Raw genomic sequence first — 17,215 nt, 5'->3', positions numbered from 1 at the left:
TAAAAAAGCTCTGTGAAAGCATTTAGAGATGGAAACACTACAGATACCTCTTAGTAAATTGGAACCAGTAAAAGTAAGATGTAAGGCCATAGAGAGAGGAACAGAGTGAAAAGGTGAGGGAGTGCAGGCAGAGTGAAGATTTGTTTGCTCTGAATTGATGAAGTATGTTGCCTGTACAGAGCCAGAGGACTATAAAGTTTCAGTCTGCACTTGTTTTTAACGCTTATTATTTCTTGCCTTGGAAGAAGAGGCCTTTATAGCTTGACAGAAGAAATAAAGCAGTCTAACAGAAAACAAGGGAGGCGTGAACTGCAATGAGAACAAGGGGAGATCTGTTTACCAGGCAGGATGAAAACATAAGTAATTAGCTTACTAACAGACAGAGACTGCTCAATCAAAAGGCAACATGATGCATGGAAGACATTTACTGATGGACACATAAGAAACTATTTCAAGGAGATCAAATTTAAACTCAGCTAACAAGAATTTAATGATAGTCTGTCATTAGTAATTTAGATAGCTCTTATAAAAGACATCACCCGCATTATCCAAACTTTTCCAATCCATTTTATTATTCATAAAGTATTCATCTGGCCCTTTGCAGTGAACCCCAGGCTGACCGGGGATGCTACTGATTAATCAACATCCTGTTCAGACTTACTGTGGATGAGAGGTGGCCTCAGGCAGAGTCACAAAAGCAATTCTATGATCTTAAAAAAGACTTTTTCAGATGAAAACAAACTGTGGATGAAGGTCAAAATGCAGGTCGGGAGTAGAAGTTAAGAGACTGTCAGTTCTGATCTACCAACATCCTATCCAACACTCAGTAAAGTATGATCTCTGCATGTATTCATTTCAAAAGCTGAAATAATGGTAATAGTTACTTAATTCAAAAGGTCACTGTCATGACTAATCACAAAAAATGTTTGTAGAACACTATCAAGTTCTTGGGCAGAATAAATCAGAGAAATGCAAAGTATCGTTTACAATCGCAGAGGAAATAAACTATGTTAAAAATATCAGGGTTGCAAACTCAAGCATTTGAAAGCTGGAAAATTCTAAAATGAAGGGTATCATTAAAATCTTAGTTTAGCTTCTCTGTTTGCATGTACAGTCATAGAATCATTACAGTTGTAAAAACCTCCAAGATCATGCCAACTATGCCAACTAAACCATATCGATGTGTCTACTCATTTTTTGAACACTTCTGGGGATGGTGACCCTACCATTTTCCTTGGGGGCCTGTTCCAATGTTAAATCACTTTTTCAGTGCAGAAATTTTTCCTGATATCTAACTTGAATCTCCCCAGCTCGACTTGAGGCCATTTCCCCTTGTCCTGTCTCTACTCGCCTGGGAGAAGAGGCCAACCCCCACCTGGCTACAACCTCCTTTCAAGGATTTGTAGAGTAAGGTCTCCCCTGAGTCTCCTTTTCTCCAAGCTAAACAACCCCAGCTCACTCAGATGCTTCTCATAGAACTTGTGCTCCAGACTCTTCACCAGCTCCATTTCCCTTCTCTGGACATGCTTCAGCACCTCAATGTCCTTGGCTTCAGTGAATGGCCCAGAACTGAACACAGGATTCGAGGTGCGGCCTCACAAGTGCTGACTACAGGGGGACAATCACTGCCCTGGTTCTGCTGGCCACACTATTTCTGATACATGCCAGAATGCCACTGATCTTCTTGGCCACCTGGGCACACTGCTGGCTCTGTTCAGCTGCTGTCAACCAGCACTCCCAGGTCCTTTACCACTGGGCAGATTTCCAGTCACTCTTTCCCCAGTCTGTAGCGCTGTATGGGGTTGCTGTGACTCAAGTGCAGGACCTGGCACTTCACTTCATTGAACCTCATCCAATTGGCCTGAATTCATTGATCCAGCCTTTCCAGATCCCTCTGCAGGGCCCTCCTGTACTCCATCAGACCAACACTCCCATCCAACCTAGTGTCATCTTCAAATTGACTGAGGGTGCACTTATCCCCTTGTCCAGATCATTGATGAAGATATTAAACAGGACTAGCCCCAAAACTGAGCCCTGGGGAATACCACTTGTGACTGGCTGCCAGCTGGATTTACACCCACTCACAGTTCTCTGGGTTTGATCAGTGAGTTATAGGGTATATTGCAAACATGATGTGCCATTTCAGGAGAGTATATGGCAGCAGCAGAGCAAATGCTCTCCCTCTATCAACATATACATAGAAGGCATCATGTGCATACAAAGGTGACAGGCTCACTTGTGGAGATGTGAGCAAAACTGGCCAAAAGCCTAAATAGCCACAAACACAAGAGTTTTCTATAGACAAAGAATTAAGTATTTAATGGTGTGTGATAAAACATGATGCTGGCAGTATCCATCCTGTTGTGTGTATGTTACACCAACGGAAAACAACACAACATGCATTAGTGTTATATACAGTGACTGGTAGCACTTTGGCATTCAACTTTTTGTTAGAATTTGGTTTTTACTAACTCAATCTGGTGTTGCTTTTCCTTCTATTTATCACTTATTTTGTCATATTTGTGGCATCCTATAGTGCTGCTTTTCAGTTTCTGTATTTCTTCTTTTATTCATCTCCCTTCATCCCTTCTGATTGTCATTCCTTTTCCTCTTTGCTTTTTCTTCACACACACTTCCAGTTCTTTCTCAAAACCCAGTATTTCTCCTCTCTTTTCCTCACTTGCATTTAATCTTACTGCATTATCTTACTGCCATCTCTGCAAGAACCCCATTAATGCCCTTCCACTTCCACTTCCCCAGCCCAATGCCTTCAGTTAAAAACCAATTTATTTAGAAAGAACTGCAGAACAGATTAGCATAAGTTTGATTACAAACTGCACTGTGGAATTGAGAAGAGATCCAAACTAAGAGAGAAAAACAACAGATAGAAGAGGCCAAGAGGGTTTCCAAATACCACAGATCTCAATGAAGCATCTCCCTGAAGCCCTGGCAGTCGTGTAGCCTGACTGGCTGTGTGGCAGCCTGTGCAAACTGGAAGGAGGGTGCCCAGAGCTCTGCCTCTTCTTCCTCCTCAGTAGGATTTCTGTATGGAATTACCCACAGGAAAGTTAGGCTTTTAGAGAGGAAATACAATTCAAAGTTGAATGTGCAGTGAGCAAGCTTGATAAGAAATATTGCAGGGAAAATGAAATTTCAAAGAGAGAAATGGGTTAGTGATAAACCTCTCACACTTGAGCAAATTTTTCATGTCAATTAAGTTTGGGGTAGGTCTAATAGGTTTCACTGGAGTTACAACACTGTACACGACATCAGAATTGTCCTAGGGTATTTTAAATATTATCCCTCCTTCCCCGTGCTGCTCTCGCTGCAGCATAAAAGTGTCTGTCTAAAGGACAAGAGTCACATTTGCACGACCCAAGTAACAGGATTCAAAGTGTGCTAATGATCCAAGCTGTTGCATTTGGCATTTTGAAAGGGCAATGCTAGGATCTGAGATTATGGGCACAAAGACAGATTTAAGCAAATCAAATTCTCACAAATATTCCCATATAGCTCACTAACTTGAATTACAATGTTTCCAAAGGTGACATTTAGCTAACTATAGCATTTGGAGCAAAAGGACTGGCTTTCCTAAGACAACTTTTTCTTCGACTGCCAGAAACGATGGGCATTCCCAGGACAGAGGGATAGAGTCCACTGTGATAAATGAAGTGGAAACCTCAGTTAAAAACATCAGGTTGTTTCACATAGAATTAAACATTTCTTTTTTTTAGAAAAATACTGGCTTTTGTGCAGGCAGGGAAATCATACTGGGTCTGAGGTAAAACATTGATTACATTGGGCCACAGAATTCTCCCGGAACAACAAATGCAATTTAGATTCACAATCTGCCTTAGCTTAGTCTAGGCATGCAAGTCACTAGAAAGCATCACAAAGCATATTTACATTTCCAGGGTTATATGCCCTTCAGCCAAGCCCATTGCAGAACCCCTCACTTTTCTTTCAAACAGGAGCGAAGTTTCTGTCAATTGTACCAGCTAACCCAGCTGTGTTATAGTTTTCTTTGGGCTGGCTGTGGAGATGGGATCTTCAATGAGCCAAATGAACTAATTCCTGATTGGTTCAGTTTCCCCCCCAAACATCACCACAATAACCTGTGTAAAACATGTTGTAATCACTGCTTAAAGTACTTGTGACTTTATGTTGTCTGTAGATAATCCAATTGGCTGAGGTGCAAATGATATAAACAGCTTGGGACACCCTGATCTAAAGAGGTATGCTGTCCCTGTGCCACTGATGCATGTAATAGAGACAGATATGCAGAGGGACTGAATCTGTTTCCCTTTTCTTTTTCAGAAAGAGGAAACTGAGACAAGGCTCTGCAAAGAATTCCCAGGTCAGCACATCCTGAACCCTGATCTAAACTGCCCCTTATTTCCACATGAAAAGGCTCCAGTCTAGTTGTTCTCAAGGGACTTGGCTGACAAAACTCAGTCTTCTCCCTTTGCTTCCAGCACAAGAGCAGAAGCACAAATTCACCTGGGTACCTCATCCCAGAAACATCCTCCTCATTCTGGCGCAGAACTGTCCAAAGGTGACAGATATGGGACTGCCAGCCCCTAATGGGTACAACTCTCAGAGACCTTAACATCAGCACTTTTATCCTCTGGCCTGAATATAAGGGAAGTGAATGAAGCATTATGCTCTATGTACTGTTGTGCATAAACATACAAGTTCTGAAGTTCATTTTACCACCAACATGCTCCAGGCTGGGCTTCCCAAGTTACCAGTTATTTGAGAGAAAGCAGGCCCACACTCCCAGAGGAAAAGCTGTTCAGTCCTTGGGTCCTTTGCTAAGAATGTCTCTTGGTTAACCTTATCTCCAACCATAATGTCAGTCTGACACATTACTCCTTCAAGTGTTTCCAATTCGTCCTCAGAGATTTCACTATCTGATAGACTTTCACCTTGTTTGGTTTGTTAAACCTGCTGTAACTGCTATGAGGTACTCAGGAAGGTGACTGATACTTTCCAGGAGTCTCTAGTGGCAGAACAGTGGCTATAATCAACTATAACCTGTATTTCCTTCTGCTCCCCCTCGCTCTTACTCTCAGAGTGCATGCAACAATGCATATCATAAGTGTGCACTGAAGTGTGACTCCAGATGAAGCTGTTGTCTTTGCTGAAAACAAAAACAAACCCCAGCCCAAAATGCAACAGGAAAGAGCCAGATAAAGTTTCAGATAAAAAGAAAAAATTGTTATACTCATGATTTCCCCAACAGCATTATTTTCTGTTCCCCAAGGAACAGCTGTTTTCAGACTAGATTAGCATCACTCTGCTGGCTGACCCTTCAGAGTAAAGTTTCAGGGCAGCAGCTTCTCAAGTTCTACATGATTTACCATCTATATTTTTGTTGTTGTTGCCAATCATCTTGAGTACAAAATAACACTGAGCAAACCACGGATTCCTGCTCAACATAAGATCTCCCATCTGATTCTCCAGGTATCCATGTCACACAACTGTGAAGGACCAGGAATCAGAATGGGGAAAATTTCAGAAGTGGAAAAAGGTGTACAGTGATTTAAAGGACTTTATGATACAGACTTTACAGTTATTATGTATATACACATTGTATGCTTCCCCAGAATTTGTATTTCCTGGGCATGTTCAGGCCTGTCCGCTTCCCTGCTTTCCTGCGGATTGGCCGGAGAAGCTGCAGAGGAGACAGCCTCCATTCGCCCCATCTCTCTCCGGTTCCTCCCACATTCCTCCCTCTTTTGCCTGTGCCCCTATCCTGATTCACTCCCCTGTTTGTCTGTCTCATACCCCACCCTATGTTCTGGTCCTTTCCCTGCCTGAACTGATAAAGAATCCTGTGCACGCCTCAATAAACCATTCTTACTGCATCCTACCTTTGTGTCCCAAACTTGTGCTGTGCCACGGCCCCATCCTCCCCTTTTGGACCGCGGCACACAAACATCAAAGAGAGATGCTAAGCTGAGAGCAGTGCATCTTAACTTGGGGAATCTGGGACTACAGACCATGTTCTCTGTTACTGTTATATCTCCAAGGACCATCAACTTATATCCCACAAAGGATAATACTCAGGGATAGAGATCAACTAATCCTGTCTCTTCTGCTCGGCTGGCAGGAGCAGGATCCAAACCACTAACAAGAAATATTACTGTATAAAATAAAGCCCCAGTGCAACCTCCACTTCACGACACTGGTTTGGAAGTTTGATCCACCACAGGAACACCACCATCAATCACAAAATAATGTATCTCTGTAACAAACAACTTGTTATCAGATTGCAAAGCAATTGCAAGAGTGTCTTGATTTTCTGTATAGCTAAGCATAGACACTGAGGGGTATCATACATTATCTGAGGCTACTGCAGTGCCAGATATGGAATCCATGTGGTTTCAGGCCCACCTTAGGATATACCGCCTTTCTTTCCAGGATTTTCCTTAAATCTTCAGGGGGCACTTCCTCCCAGCTCATTTAAGGTGACTGACCTGTGTCTCACCTCAGGGCTTCATGATAGTTCTCTGAATATGAGATACTTAAAAGTGACTTTGTCTCTGTATTTGTCCAACTCCATTATCCTGGACGTGGTGCTACAGGTCACCTGTCAGTAGGCTCCATCTGGATGAGAACTAGGTCCTCAGACCAGATAGCAAGGACCTTCACCTACAGTGGGTCTTTTCCTGTTGAACATCCTTCACAATCTTTTGCCAGTAGTGTCTTGAGATGTTTTTCATCCTCTTTTCATCCCTTGCTCTTCTGCTAGGTTTTTGCTTCTTGGCCCAGTTTTGCAGGCTGACACCAATAAGGGTGTTTATTTTGGTGATAATTGCTATGTCTATTGCAGTGGTTCCTGCAACACTGTGTGAGGAACATCCTCTGTTGGTTGCATTTGAGGAGTGATGCCTGCTCTGTTTTCATGGCTACTCTTGCCTTCTCCCAGTGCTTGGTTGCTCAGCCAGCCAGAGGTGTCTACAGTGTTTCATTGGGGAAACTTTGGAAATCGCATTGAATAAGGAATGCAGTAGCCAGTAGTTTTATCTGGCTCTGAGTGTGAGCTATTAATATGTCAGGAAATAACTTCCAACAAGCTTTTTCTCTGTGCTCTTTCTTAACTTCACAGCTCTAGCAAAAATCTTGTGTAACTCATCAGAAAGCAGCATAAGCCCTTCTGGTGCAGGGACGTGGTGCTGGGCATGGGCAAAAGAAAAAGTCCCTGGGACTATTTTGACTGCTAATGCCCTGTTAGATGGGAACAACTCATAAAAAAAGCAAGTCTATTTCCATTCTGCACTCCTGAAATTTGGCTTACACTTCGCTTCTTCTTGTTCAAGAGATCCATATTCTCCTGGGAAGGTACCAGCTCTCCAAGGCCTAAACTGCAAAATGCAATGTCTGTCATGCAATATGGGAAGAGCACTAAAGACTCTTCTTACAGTTGTTGGGGCTGTGAACTTTGTTCTTTTTTAATGCAATGCCACTGAAAGCAATGGGCCTGGGCCCATCAGGGAATAATGTCCCCAAAACTTCAGCAAGAGTAGAAAAAGTCATTAACCAGCACACTGAAAGTAAATAAAACCGAGAGAAAGCTCTTTCAGCTTTCTGATTACCTTCCTCCGAAGGGATTCTGCTCTGTTTATCCAGCATTTTACATTGCAACAGTTAAAATTTGCTAGCTGACTTGTTAAAAACACTAGCTAGCATTTCCACACAGTTGCTAGCACAGTAGGCAAAGAAGTCCTTTACACAGGGAGGCAATAACTTTTGTACTGAGAGAAGAGAAAGACAAGGCAACAACTACACCCACAGGAGAAAATTATGTGAGACAAGGTGTCATACAGAGAAGGGTGAAGTCAGACCCTGCCCAGCTGCCACCAGAGGAGCAGGAAAGCAGAACCACTGTTGGGTAATGTACCATGAGGGAAGGAGAGACTGTGAAGAACAGGACAAGAAAGCTGGCAAAGTCCCTCCATGTGCCCATCATCACCGACTTGGAGCAGCAGCCAGCAGAGGGCAATGCCAGCCCATGAACACATCACTCCACTTGCAAAAGCAAACAGGGTGGCCCTGTTTACCAGCCAGTGTTCCCATATAGCCTGAAAACTGTGAATTAAATAGGATATTTCCCCTTTGCAGACCTGTGACACTCTAGCCCTGACCGTGCTTGCTCTTTCACTGATACAGCCCTGAACATCTCTGTGTGCCATGGCACTGGGAAACAGGGACCTGAAATTGCCTGTTTGGCCTATTCAATACAAACACTTTCTATTTTTAATCAATCTCACAGCCGGTGCAATTGGCTTTCCTGAATCAGTTGCTATAACACAGTGCTATAAACACAGTGCTCTGAGTTATTATCTGCTGTCTTTCAGCTATGAGGCAGGTAAATGATAAGCAGTTTTGTGCTGCACAATTTTTCTGTACTTTTAGAGTATGCCTGGTTGAGTCTTTAACACCAAGCTGTGCAGTTTAACATCCTTAATGCCTTCAGAAAGGTGCCAAGCAGAACTGCAGTCTCAACTAACAAGGCACAGAAGTGGATGTGAACTTACCCACCTACAAGCTACAGCCCTGGGTCATTCCCTCAGCCTATTGCCTCTCCCATCAGTTGTTCCCAAAAGTAAAGCAGTCAAGTTTTGAACTGTTGCAAAAGTTTTCATGCATAACTTGATAATAAAATATTGCCTGTCTATGACTATAAACTTCAGGTCATGGCATTAAAGACTACTTTATATAGTGACAGGAACAGAGCACAGCTTTGAGATACAAGGGAATGAGTGCTTGGTGTGCACGGAGAACACCTGAAAGAGCAGGAGAATGCCTGGGCCTGCTGGACTCCCAGAAAGAGCTGGGATTGGGGTGCCAACAGAGAAGCAATTCAGCCAGGTGCTTGGGGAGAGCAGAGCTGTGATGGGTGAGAGCTGCAGGAATTTCTCTGTGGGTTGGATGAGTTTCAGTGAATCAAAGAATCATTTGAGTTGAGAAGGATCTTAAAGAATATTTATTTTCAACCCCCCTGCCATGGGCAGGGACACCTTCCACTATACCAGGTTGCTCAAGGCTCTGTCCAGCCTGGCCTTGAACACTTCCAATGATGAGGCATCCACCAACACTCTGTGCAGCCTCTTCCAGTGCCTCACCACCCTCACAGCTTGCACAGCCTTGATAGAGGTTATGCACTACTGTGAAGAGCTTGGCTCCTTCTTCTTCATAACCTTCTCCTAGACACAAGGGGTCTGTGGTTAAGTCCCTTTTCCAGACTGAGCAAGCCCAGTTTTCTCATTTGCTCCTCACAGAGTGAGAGCTCCAGTCCCTAATCAGTTTGTAGACCCTCCCCTGAACTCACTCCAGTTTATCAATGTCTGGGACCAAAACTGGATGCAGCATTTCAGATGTAGCTTAATGAGTGAGATAATCCTTTTCCTTGATCTTGTTGGCTGTGCTGCTGTTGATACAGCCCAGGAGGCTGGCAGCCATCCCTATTGCCAGGGTTGCTGCTGGTTGATGCTCAGCTCACTCCCACCAGGACCCCCAGGGTTTTTCAGCAGAACTGCCCTCCAGGTAGGTGATTCCCAGCCTGGGCTGCTGCACTGGGCTCTTCCTTCCCAGTTGTGGCACTTATTCATATTGAATTTCCTAAGATTTCTGTAAGCCCATGCCTTCAGTCTGTCTAGGTCCTTCTGGACAACCACCCAGCCCACCATTGTATTGACCTACCCAGCTGCCATCACCAGCTTTGTGTCACCTGTAAACATGGTGAATATGCACCCTGTCACCTCCTCCAAATCACTGGTAAAGTTGTTAAAAGGGACAGGGACAGGGAAGACCCCTGCATTACTCCACTTGTTTCTGGCCTCCAGGTGAATTATGATCTATTAACCACTTCATTGCACCAACCTCTCAGCAAAGGCTGGTGCATAGGAACACGGACTTCCTACCCTCAGATGTCTGGTGAGGATGCTGGACAAGCCCCTTACCAGTTTCCTTCTTCTCATTTCCTTTCTTTCCCCACCCCCCCCATCTCTTTTGTAGAGTAAAAAGAAAGCAACCATATTGAAGAAACTTAATAACCCATTGTCAAAACCTTTTTTTTTTTTAAATGTAGAGCAGCCTGGAGATAACATTTAGTAACACTTCACCCATGTCAAATATGGATTTTTAGTATAACTGAGGCACTTCAGCTAGTTGTATTTTTACTTTTCTATTACTGACACATTTAAAAGTCACTTAACCTCAACCTGCTGCTTCAGATAACTCAGTTCTAAAATGGGCTAAGCCCTCTTTCCTACATCACAGGACTCCATGTACACAGAGTATGTACGTTCAGAGGACGCTAAATATTATAGCCTTTAGTGCAGGGTTTCAGTATTTGCTTCTCGTCTTGATCCCATCTCCTGAACTCTGCAGTTGGGATAGGTACAGGAATGAAAGTACCTACAAAGGCCACGCCACAGCACTGCCATCCTAGTAGTCAGCAAACTGCTCCTTCCTGGAAAATATGGCATGGCACCTCTGCCCCAAAAGGATGGATCCAGTCAAACATTTCTCACCTTGTCACAACACATGTATATACACAGTTCTGTGTCTTTCTCTTCTAGTCAAAGGGAAGCAGAGATGTGACACAGGCTGAAATATTTTCCTTGTCAATAACCAAATGCTCCAGCTCCTGTGCCCTTAGCTTTTCAACAGCTTGTAAAGCAAACTGCACTGAGTGCTGGAATCAGCAATAGAATCCCAGCTGATTTTTTTTTCCACAGGTACAGCTGGTTTAAAAATCTTTGACTAACAAGTTTTCACTGCCATACTAATCACTTTTCTTAATCAAATCAATGAACCATCCAATTTAAATCTGTTTCTCATGAAACAGACATTTCACAAAGATTCAGGTGTGATAAATAACTACCAAACTTGAGACACCAAGCTGAAAGGGGTCCCCAACTCCTGGTTCCTGCCTTTTCTGACAGCCAGAGACTTGAAGGGTACAGTCATCCAGCTCAGGGTCAGGGCTGTGGCTGCTCTTCAGTGTGTTGGGGAAGGGAAAATAAATTGTGTTTTGTTGTAGCTGAGAGGAGTAGCTGTAGCACTGCAGCAGAAGGACTTTTATAGGCTCCAGCTGAAAATTAAACATCCTGTTGTTATTTTAAAGGATATTGGAAGTTAAGGTCCTATGCTTCATGCTTAACTGGAATGAACAGAACTGGTGGGCTGTTTCTGTTGCTCAGAATAAACTTACCTTCTTAGCAGGGGGAATACAATAAAATTAAGCCAGACTATGAATAGGCAGACTTTCCTATAGCAACGCAATTCCCAGTCAGAGAAGAAAGCTCTGATCCATGAATTGCTACAATGTATGGTACCAACCTCCCTGCTATGCTGGAAAGCAAAGGCATGATGGTGCTGTGTTAATGGGTTCACTGCATGGGGACATAGTGACACAGATTTGTGCCTCTGCTTTCTCCCTTCTGAGTAATCCTAAAGAAACCATGGAGCCTCACCAAAATAACTCGAGATTTCCCACACCCTCTGCCAGCCTGCAGCATCTCACAGGGACATGGTGCAAAAATCATCTCTGTGAGTGCAGTAGCACACAGAGAGCAAGGAGAAATTGGCCGTGGCAGTTCTTCTCCCTACTCTTGAAATGTCCTGTGGTTTGTAGCTTCCAGCTTACCCATATAAAAGCACACAGCCTCACTACCTGAAGAGCCACTGCATAATGGAAAAATACAAAGAGAAGTGAAGAAAGGTTGAAAGCAGTTTCTCTAAAACAAGAACTGAGGTCCAAGGAGGAACATTACTTAAGGCTTGAGAACAGGCAGTGTTAGGTTTAAAAAAAAATTAATAGATGAATAAATAAATGATGTCATTATAAAGTGATATTTCTGGTGCTTGGGAGCCGTCTCTGCTGTTTGATGGAGCAGTGTGGCAGCCTTCTGAGTTGCGATGCTTATTCCCCTATTAAAGTCATTTTGGAACTGAGCTGACTGATATGTGTTAGGGGAACACCTCATGTTTATTTCCTTTCAGGACAGAGTTTCTTTGCAGAAGACTCTGAAGATGCCCATATAATACCATCCCCAAAGAGACAAAATGAATGAAACTTTTTGAGCCACAAAGGATTTCTCAGCAAAAGATTGCCATGAAGATGGAAGCTCACGGATTTCTGCCACAGGAAAACAAACATAAAGGCTGGGTGCCCTGTGACCCAGCTGACGTATAATATGTTGTGGCTGGGGCCTATGTGCCCTCACAGGAGACCATCACACATCCCCACCCCTGCCCCCCAAGATTCAGCCACCCTGAGCAGCCTGACAAGTGCTGCTAAAAAGCCATAACTGCCTTAACATGGACAACTCCTGTAGTCCTTGCAGCTAATGTTTCATGTATGCCAGGAGGCAAGTTCCCTATTTAGGGAAATATGGCATTAACCAAAGAATCAGTTACAAGATATTAAACTGGCTGAGGTGCTATTATCAAATATGTAAGAAAAACAACATTCTGGGTAATTAAGTGACACCTATGATGAGCGTGCAATCTGAATTGGTGGTTTGCCTCTGAGTCTCTGGATATGGCTTTGTTCCTTAAAGCTTCCCTAATGGTTTGTCCAGGTAATCCTGATAGATAAGCCTGACTTGACAAACTTCCCCTGGATTACTACAAAACAACTATATCAGTAAGATATAGTAGATCTCCCAATTTCTTTACCACAAACCTAAGTAAAGTTTTCCCACTTGCTGCAAAAATTGCTCAAGTTGAGCAGATAATGAGCAGATGTATGGGTGGGCACACATGCTTCCCCAGAAATGAGAAAGAGTAATCAGCTGAAGAAAGGACAAGAATTTGGGTCTCTCTAGAAGCAGTGCTGAAACTAACAGGGTGGTAACAGGTGGGCTGCTCCCTGAAAACAACATGAAGGAGCTCTTCTCAGAAAGAAATGCATGGGAATCCTCAAGTGCAAGAATAATCCAAGGGCATGATGAAGGAAAGGCAACTGTATATGGATTCTCACACTTGCCTATGCAGTTCAGGAAAGAGGAACAATTGCTTTTAAGAACTGTTGTTATGCCCTGAAGCAGAGGATGAATTGAACCCATCAGAGTTGTTCAATCTTCTCTCTGGTGGCCACTTCAAAACCATGGCTTTTGTTTAAGAAAATGTGTACTGCACTGATAATTGCAGAAATTAACCTTCAAAATCAGAACCCAACATAACTGAAGATGCTGTATCAGCAAAAGCCTGAAACAAGAGCTCCGAGAGGTTGTTGCCATTTACCATCTGAGATTGCCAGCTCTGGAGCCAGTGGTGAGAATGTCAGCAAAATCCCAGCCTGGTATACAAAGGCTATTCAGTGAACAGCTGATGCTACAGGTTTCACCACAGGCAATATTTGGGTTAGTACAACTGACACCCCCTTTTTGGCTTTGCTATGAATGAGGTATGCTTTTACTTATGTTGAAACACAAAATTACCGAGATCAAAATTTTCAGGATATCCCAGCCTTTGGCTTATGAAATCCAAATTTTGACATGTGAATTAGGTTTTGATTTTTCTTTTCCACTTTAAAGCTATCTTGACCATACAGGTCAAGGTTCAGCCTGTGATTCACATTACCATCATGCAAGAGTTATTCTTGAGGTATAATTTGGGCAAGGGAATAGCACACACAATAGGCTGTGCTGCTGTGTGACAGGAAAATGAAGAAATGGTAGCCAGATTTGGTCTGTGGAAACCTGAGATAGAAACTCAAAAGGTAGACTAGGGAGATACATAACCCTCTTTCATGCTATTTTAATGGCTAAATGTGTGGCAGAATTCTCATCAACATCTCCAGCCTAACACCTGGCTTTTGAGCAGCGTAAAATACCCCAAGGCAGCAAACACGCACACATCCCACATCTGTCCATCCAATCCAGTCACTAGCTAACTCCTCTTTTAAAGCAGTTGGAGGATTAATGTAGTTACACCAGGAATCACAGAGAGAAAGAGAAAGACAGAGAAAAAGAGAGAGAGAGAGTGCCTTGGGGAAAGTTGGTACAGAAATGGGTTAATGCCCCTTCACTGCTTCAGTCTTGGGAGCTCAACATACCTCCTTTTCATGAAGCATAACTCCTGACCCCAGGCTAAACACATTGTAATCTGCCCTAATGCATCTGTCCTGGAGTATTAATATTTAACATAAATCCTAAAGGAAGCACTGCTCTTTACTACTGATTTGTCAGAGGTGGATGGATAGGAAGGGTTGTGGGTAATATGGAAATGGCATAGGCAGAGGATCCCTTCTGGGAGCCTGATTATTGAAAAGCGACTGCTATTTACACAGTTAATGTCATTCAATTCTTGCACCTGCTCAATCATTCATTTCCCAGAGCAAGCCAGCTTTGCCTTGCTGCAAAGTCAGGGAATTTAAGGGAGTTACACCTGCAGATTCTCTCTTTCTCTACAATGATTGTGAAGTTCAGCTTATAAAACTCCCACTTGCACATTTCCAGCCCTTCATCTTCCTTTTCTGTGAATTCTTTTTCTACCAATTTATATGTATATATACTTTTTCAAGTATTTATATTTCTGATAATGTATCTAAAACCTTTTCTTTCCAACTCTTGTTGGACTTCCAGCCTGTTCCTGCACCAGAAAAAAATCTATTTGATTCTGTAATTGCCTAAAAACACCCAAGAAATTCAGTTAGCTTCCCAACTTACATTAGTTTTTGTTCATATTCTATTCAATTTTTGAGAAAGGCTCCTACATCCAGGGACATCCTATTCTTTATGATGTCCCTATGAATGTAAATTCTGTGCTGTCATTCTCAGCAAACACACTTTTATAGTAGATCTACTTTGAATTTTGTTTAAAAAGACCAAAACAAACCACAAAAGATTATGCAGCTGACCTGTCTTCCCATTTGTGCCCCTATCTCCTTTCTTGATAACGAAGTTCTGCAGAGAGGCCTTGGGCCACCAAGTAGAAAGGAAGCAGGAAAGGAGAGAGCTGTAGTCTCCCGGTTCTGTCTATCAGTGCTAAAGGATATACCAGCTGTAAGTTAGATTAGGAGAGATGAAGTTGCAGCTCTGAGCACCTGAAAAACCTATCAGCAAGGGTTAAGTAATAGAAAAGTGAAGGCTTCTGTGTTTTGCATGGTTTTTTTTCTATTAGCAAGAGAAGGACTCCTATATAATGGAAAATCCATGCTGCCACATAGCAGATAGAGCTTTTGCAACACTAACCTGTTGGATGGATTTGCTCCCATGGTGGTGGTGAGCTGTCATTCATTGTAGAGTATTCGTCTGCTTGTTGTCATACTTATGTATGAACTGAATAAACTGCCCCCATCTGCCAAAGTCTTGTCTTTGATTACAGAAAGACAACAGCAGGAAGAAGGTCAAGGTCAAGTAGTGCAGATAAACACATGATTAACTCTGAGGAGATGATGACTCACCTGTCTTCAGTGGGAACAGCCTCGTACTAATGTGTCTGATTGAACCAGGGTTGGAGGAATAAACCAGCTTAAAGGGAATGACAATGCAAAATTAAAAGCAATAAAAAGCTTAAAAATTAAAGCCAAACAGCCTATGACTTCTCTCTTTTTGATCCTGTCTGAAGAAACAACAGCTGGTATGCTCCTGAAACCAGCACGTGTCAAGTCAGACACTGGAAAGGAATTGAGAGGATTATTTCACAAGTTTATTGCACAATTGAAAATTAACCTCTTTTTTTTTTCAAGTATTTACAAGCCATTTATTTTGCACACACAATCTAAACAGCATTTTCCCCGATAGAGTTGTCACCTAGAAAACTTACACATGGACTGAAGCATACGTGTAAATTAAGTGTTCTGTGTTAAATGCAAGTTGCCTCAGTCTGACCGTGGAGGCAGGAGGTGTTTGGGAGATGAGGCAACAGAAGGAAAGAAAACATACTTTTCTGTTTTCTTTCCTGAAATATTTCCCCAAGCTGAGGAGAGAAACAAAAGAGTTTGGTATCAGTTGAAGCAGAAGGACAGCCAGCCAGGTAATATACTGACGGGGTGGTGAGTTGAAGATTCAAAAGCCTTCGGTGCCACAAACCTTGCGAGAAAATAACAGGTCTTGTTTCATGCCTGGTTCACCCTAAAGGTCATGACATACCAGTTTTCCCCTGGAGAATGTAGAATCACCTTGGTCATGACAGAAAAGGAATGAGGTTTGAGTCTTAAGAATGAAAAACACATGAAAAGACATTGATGAGGGTTTTTACCCCTTCATTCTCACAGCTTTCTTACCTGCATTTTTGGAAATCTGCTGGCTGACACATTGAAAATGGTGCCCCTGCTCTCTGCATAATACAGTGCAAAACCTTGCACAACCCGGACAGCAATGACAGGGGTAATATTCTAACCACCATAATGAAGCCCACAACTTTGTGCTGAAAATGAGTGCTTTCCTGGCTGTTAGCACAAGCTGTCTGTCACAATGTGTAGCACAGTCTCTGGAGTCCACAAATCCCTCCCCTCCCATGGCTGATCCGCCCACACATTTCCCATCATAGAGATTGTTGTTCTCAAGTTTGTCAGCTAATATTGAGTATAAGGCCTTGTAGCACTTACTGCTTAGTTTCCAGGGGATTTTGACACCTGCAATCTTAAATGAGTAGGTGGTAACTCTAAAACTGATGCTCACTGGCCCAGATTTATCCCATGTTACTTTGGGCAGGTACACACCTGAGGCATCTTGCATGGGGACTGTCAGCACTGTAACCTTTCCTGATAGTCACAGAGCAAAGGGTGATGTGGGGCTTAAGTGAACTGAAATGCCCTCTTCAGAAGTCCTTCTCACTACATTGACTATCAAAGGCAACTACAGGGTCTGAAAGCGTTGTCAAGCACTGGAACAGGCTCCCCAGGGAAGTGGTGGAGTCACCATCCCTGGAGGCATTTAAAGATGTGTAGATGTGGCATTTATGGACATGGTTTAGTGGCAGACTTGGCAGTGTCAGGTTTATGGTTGGATTTGATGATCTTAGAGGTCTCTTCCAACCTAAATGATTCTATGACTCTATGACAAACTCCCACTCCCTGAGTCTCAGACATCTGCCAAGTTGCATGGGCTTGATATGGGCATGAATGGTTCCCGCTGTGCACCTAAAAACCTAAGGATTCTAGCATTGCAAGGTACATTTGGTATTTAGAACACTTCAGTGCTACCTTTCTTGAGGTACTCTGCTGGAGGGAGGAGAAACGGAGTAAGTGATG

The sequence above is a fragment of the Neopelma chrysocephalum genome, unplaced genomic scaffold, assembly GCF_003984885.1.
Source record: "Neopelma chrysocephalum unplaced genomic scaffold, ASM398488v2 Primary Assembly neopelma1_59, whole genome shotgun sequence".
Classification (NCBI taxonomy): domain Eukaryota; kingdom Metazoa; phylum Chordata; class Aves; order Passeriformes; family Pipridae; genus Neopelma; species Neopelma chrysocephalum.
This window is presented reverse-complemented; position numbering follows the sequence as displayed.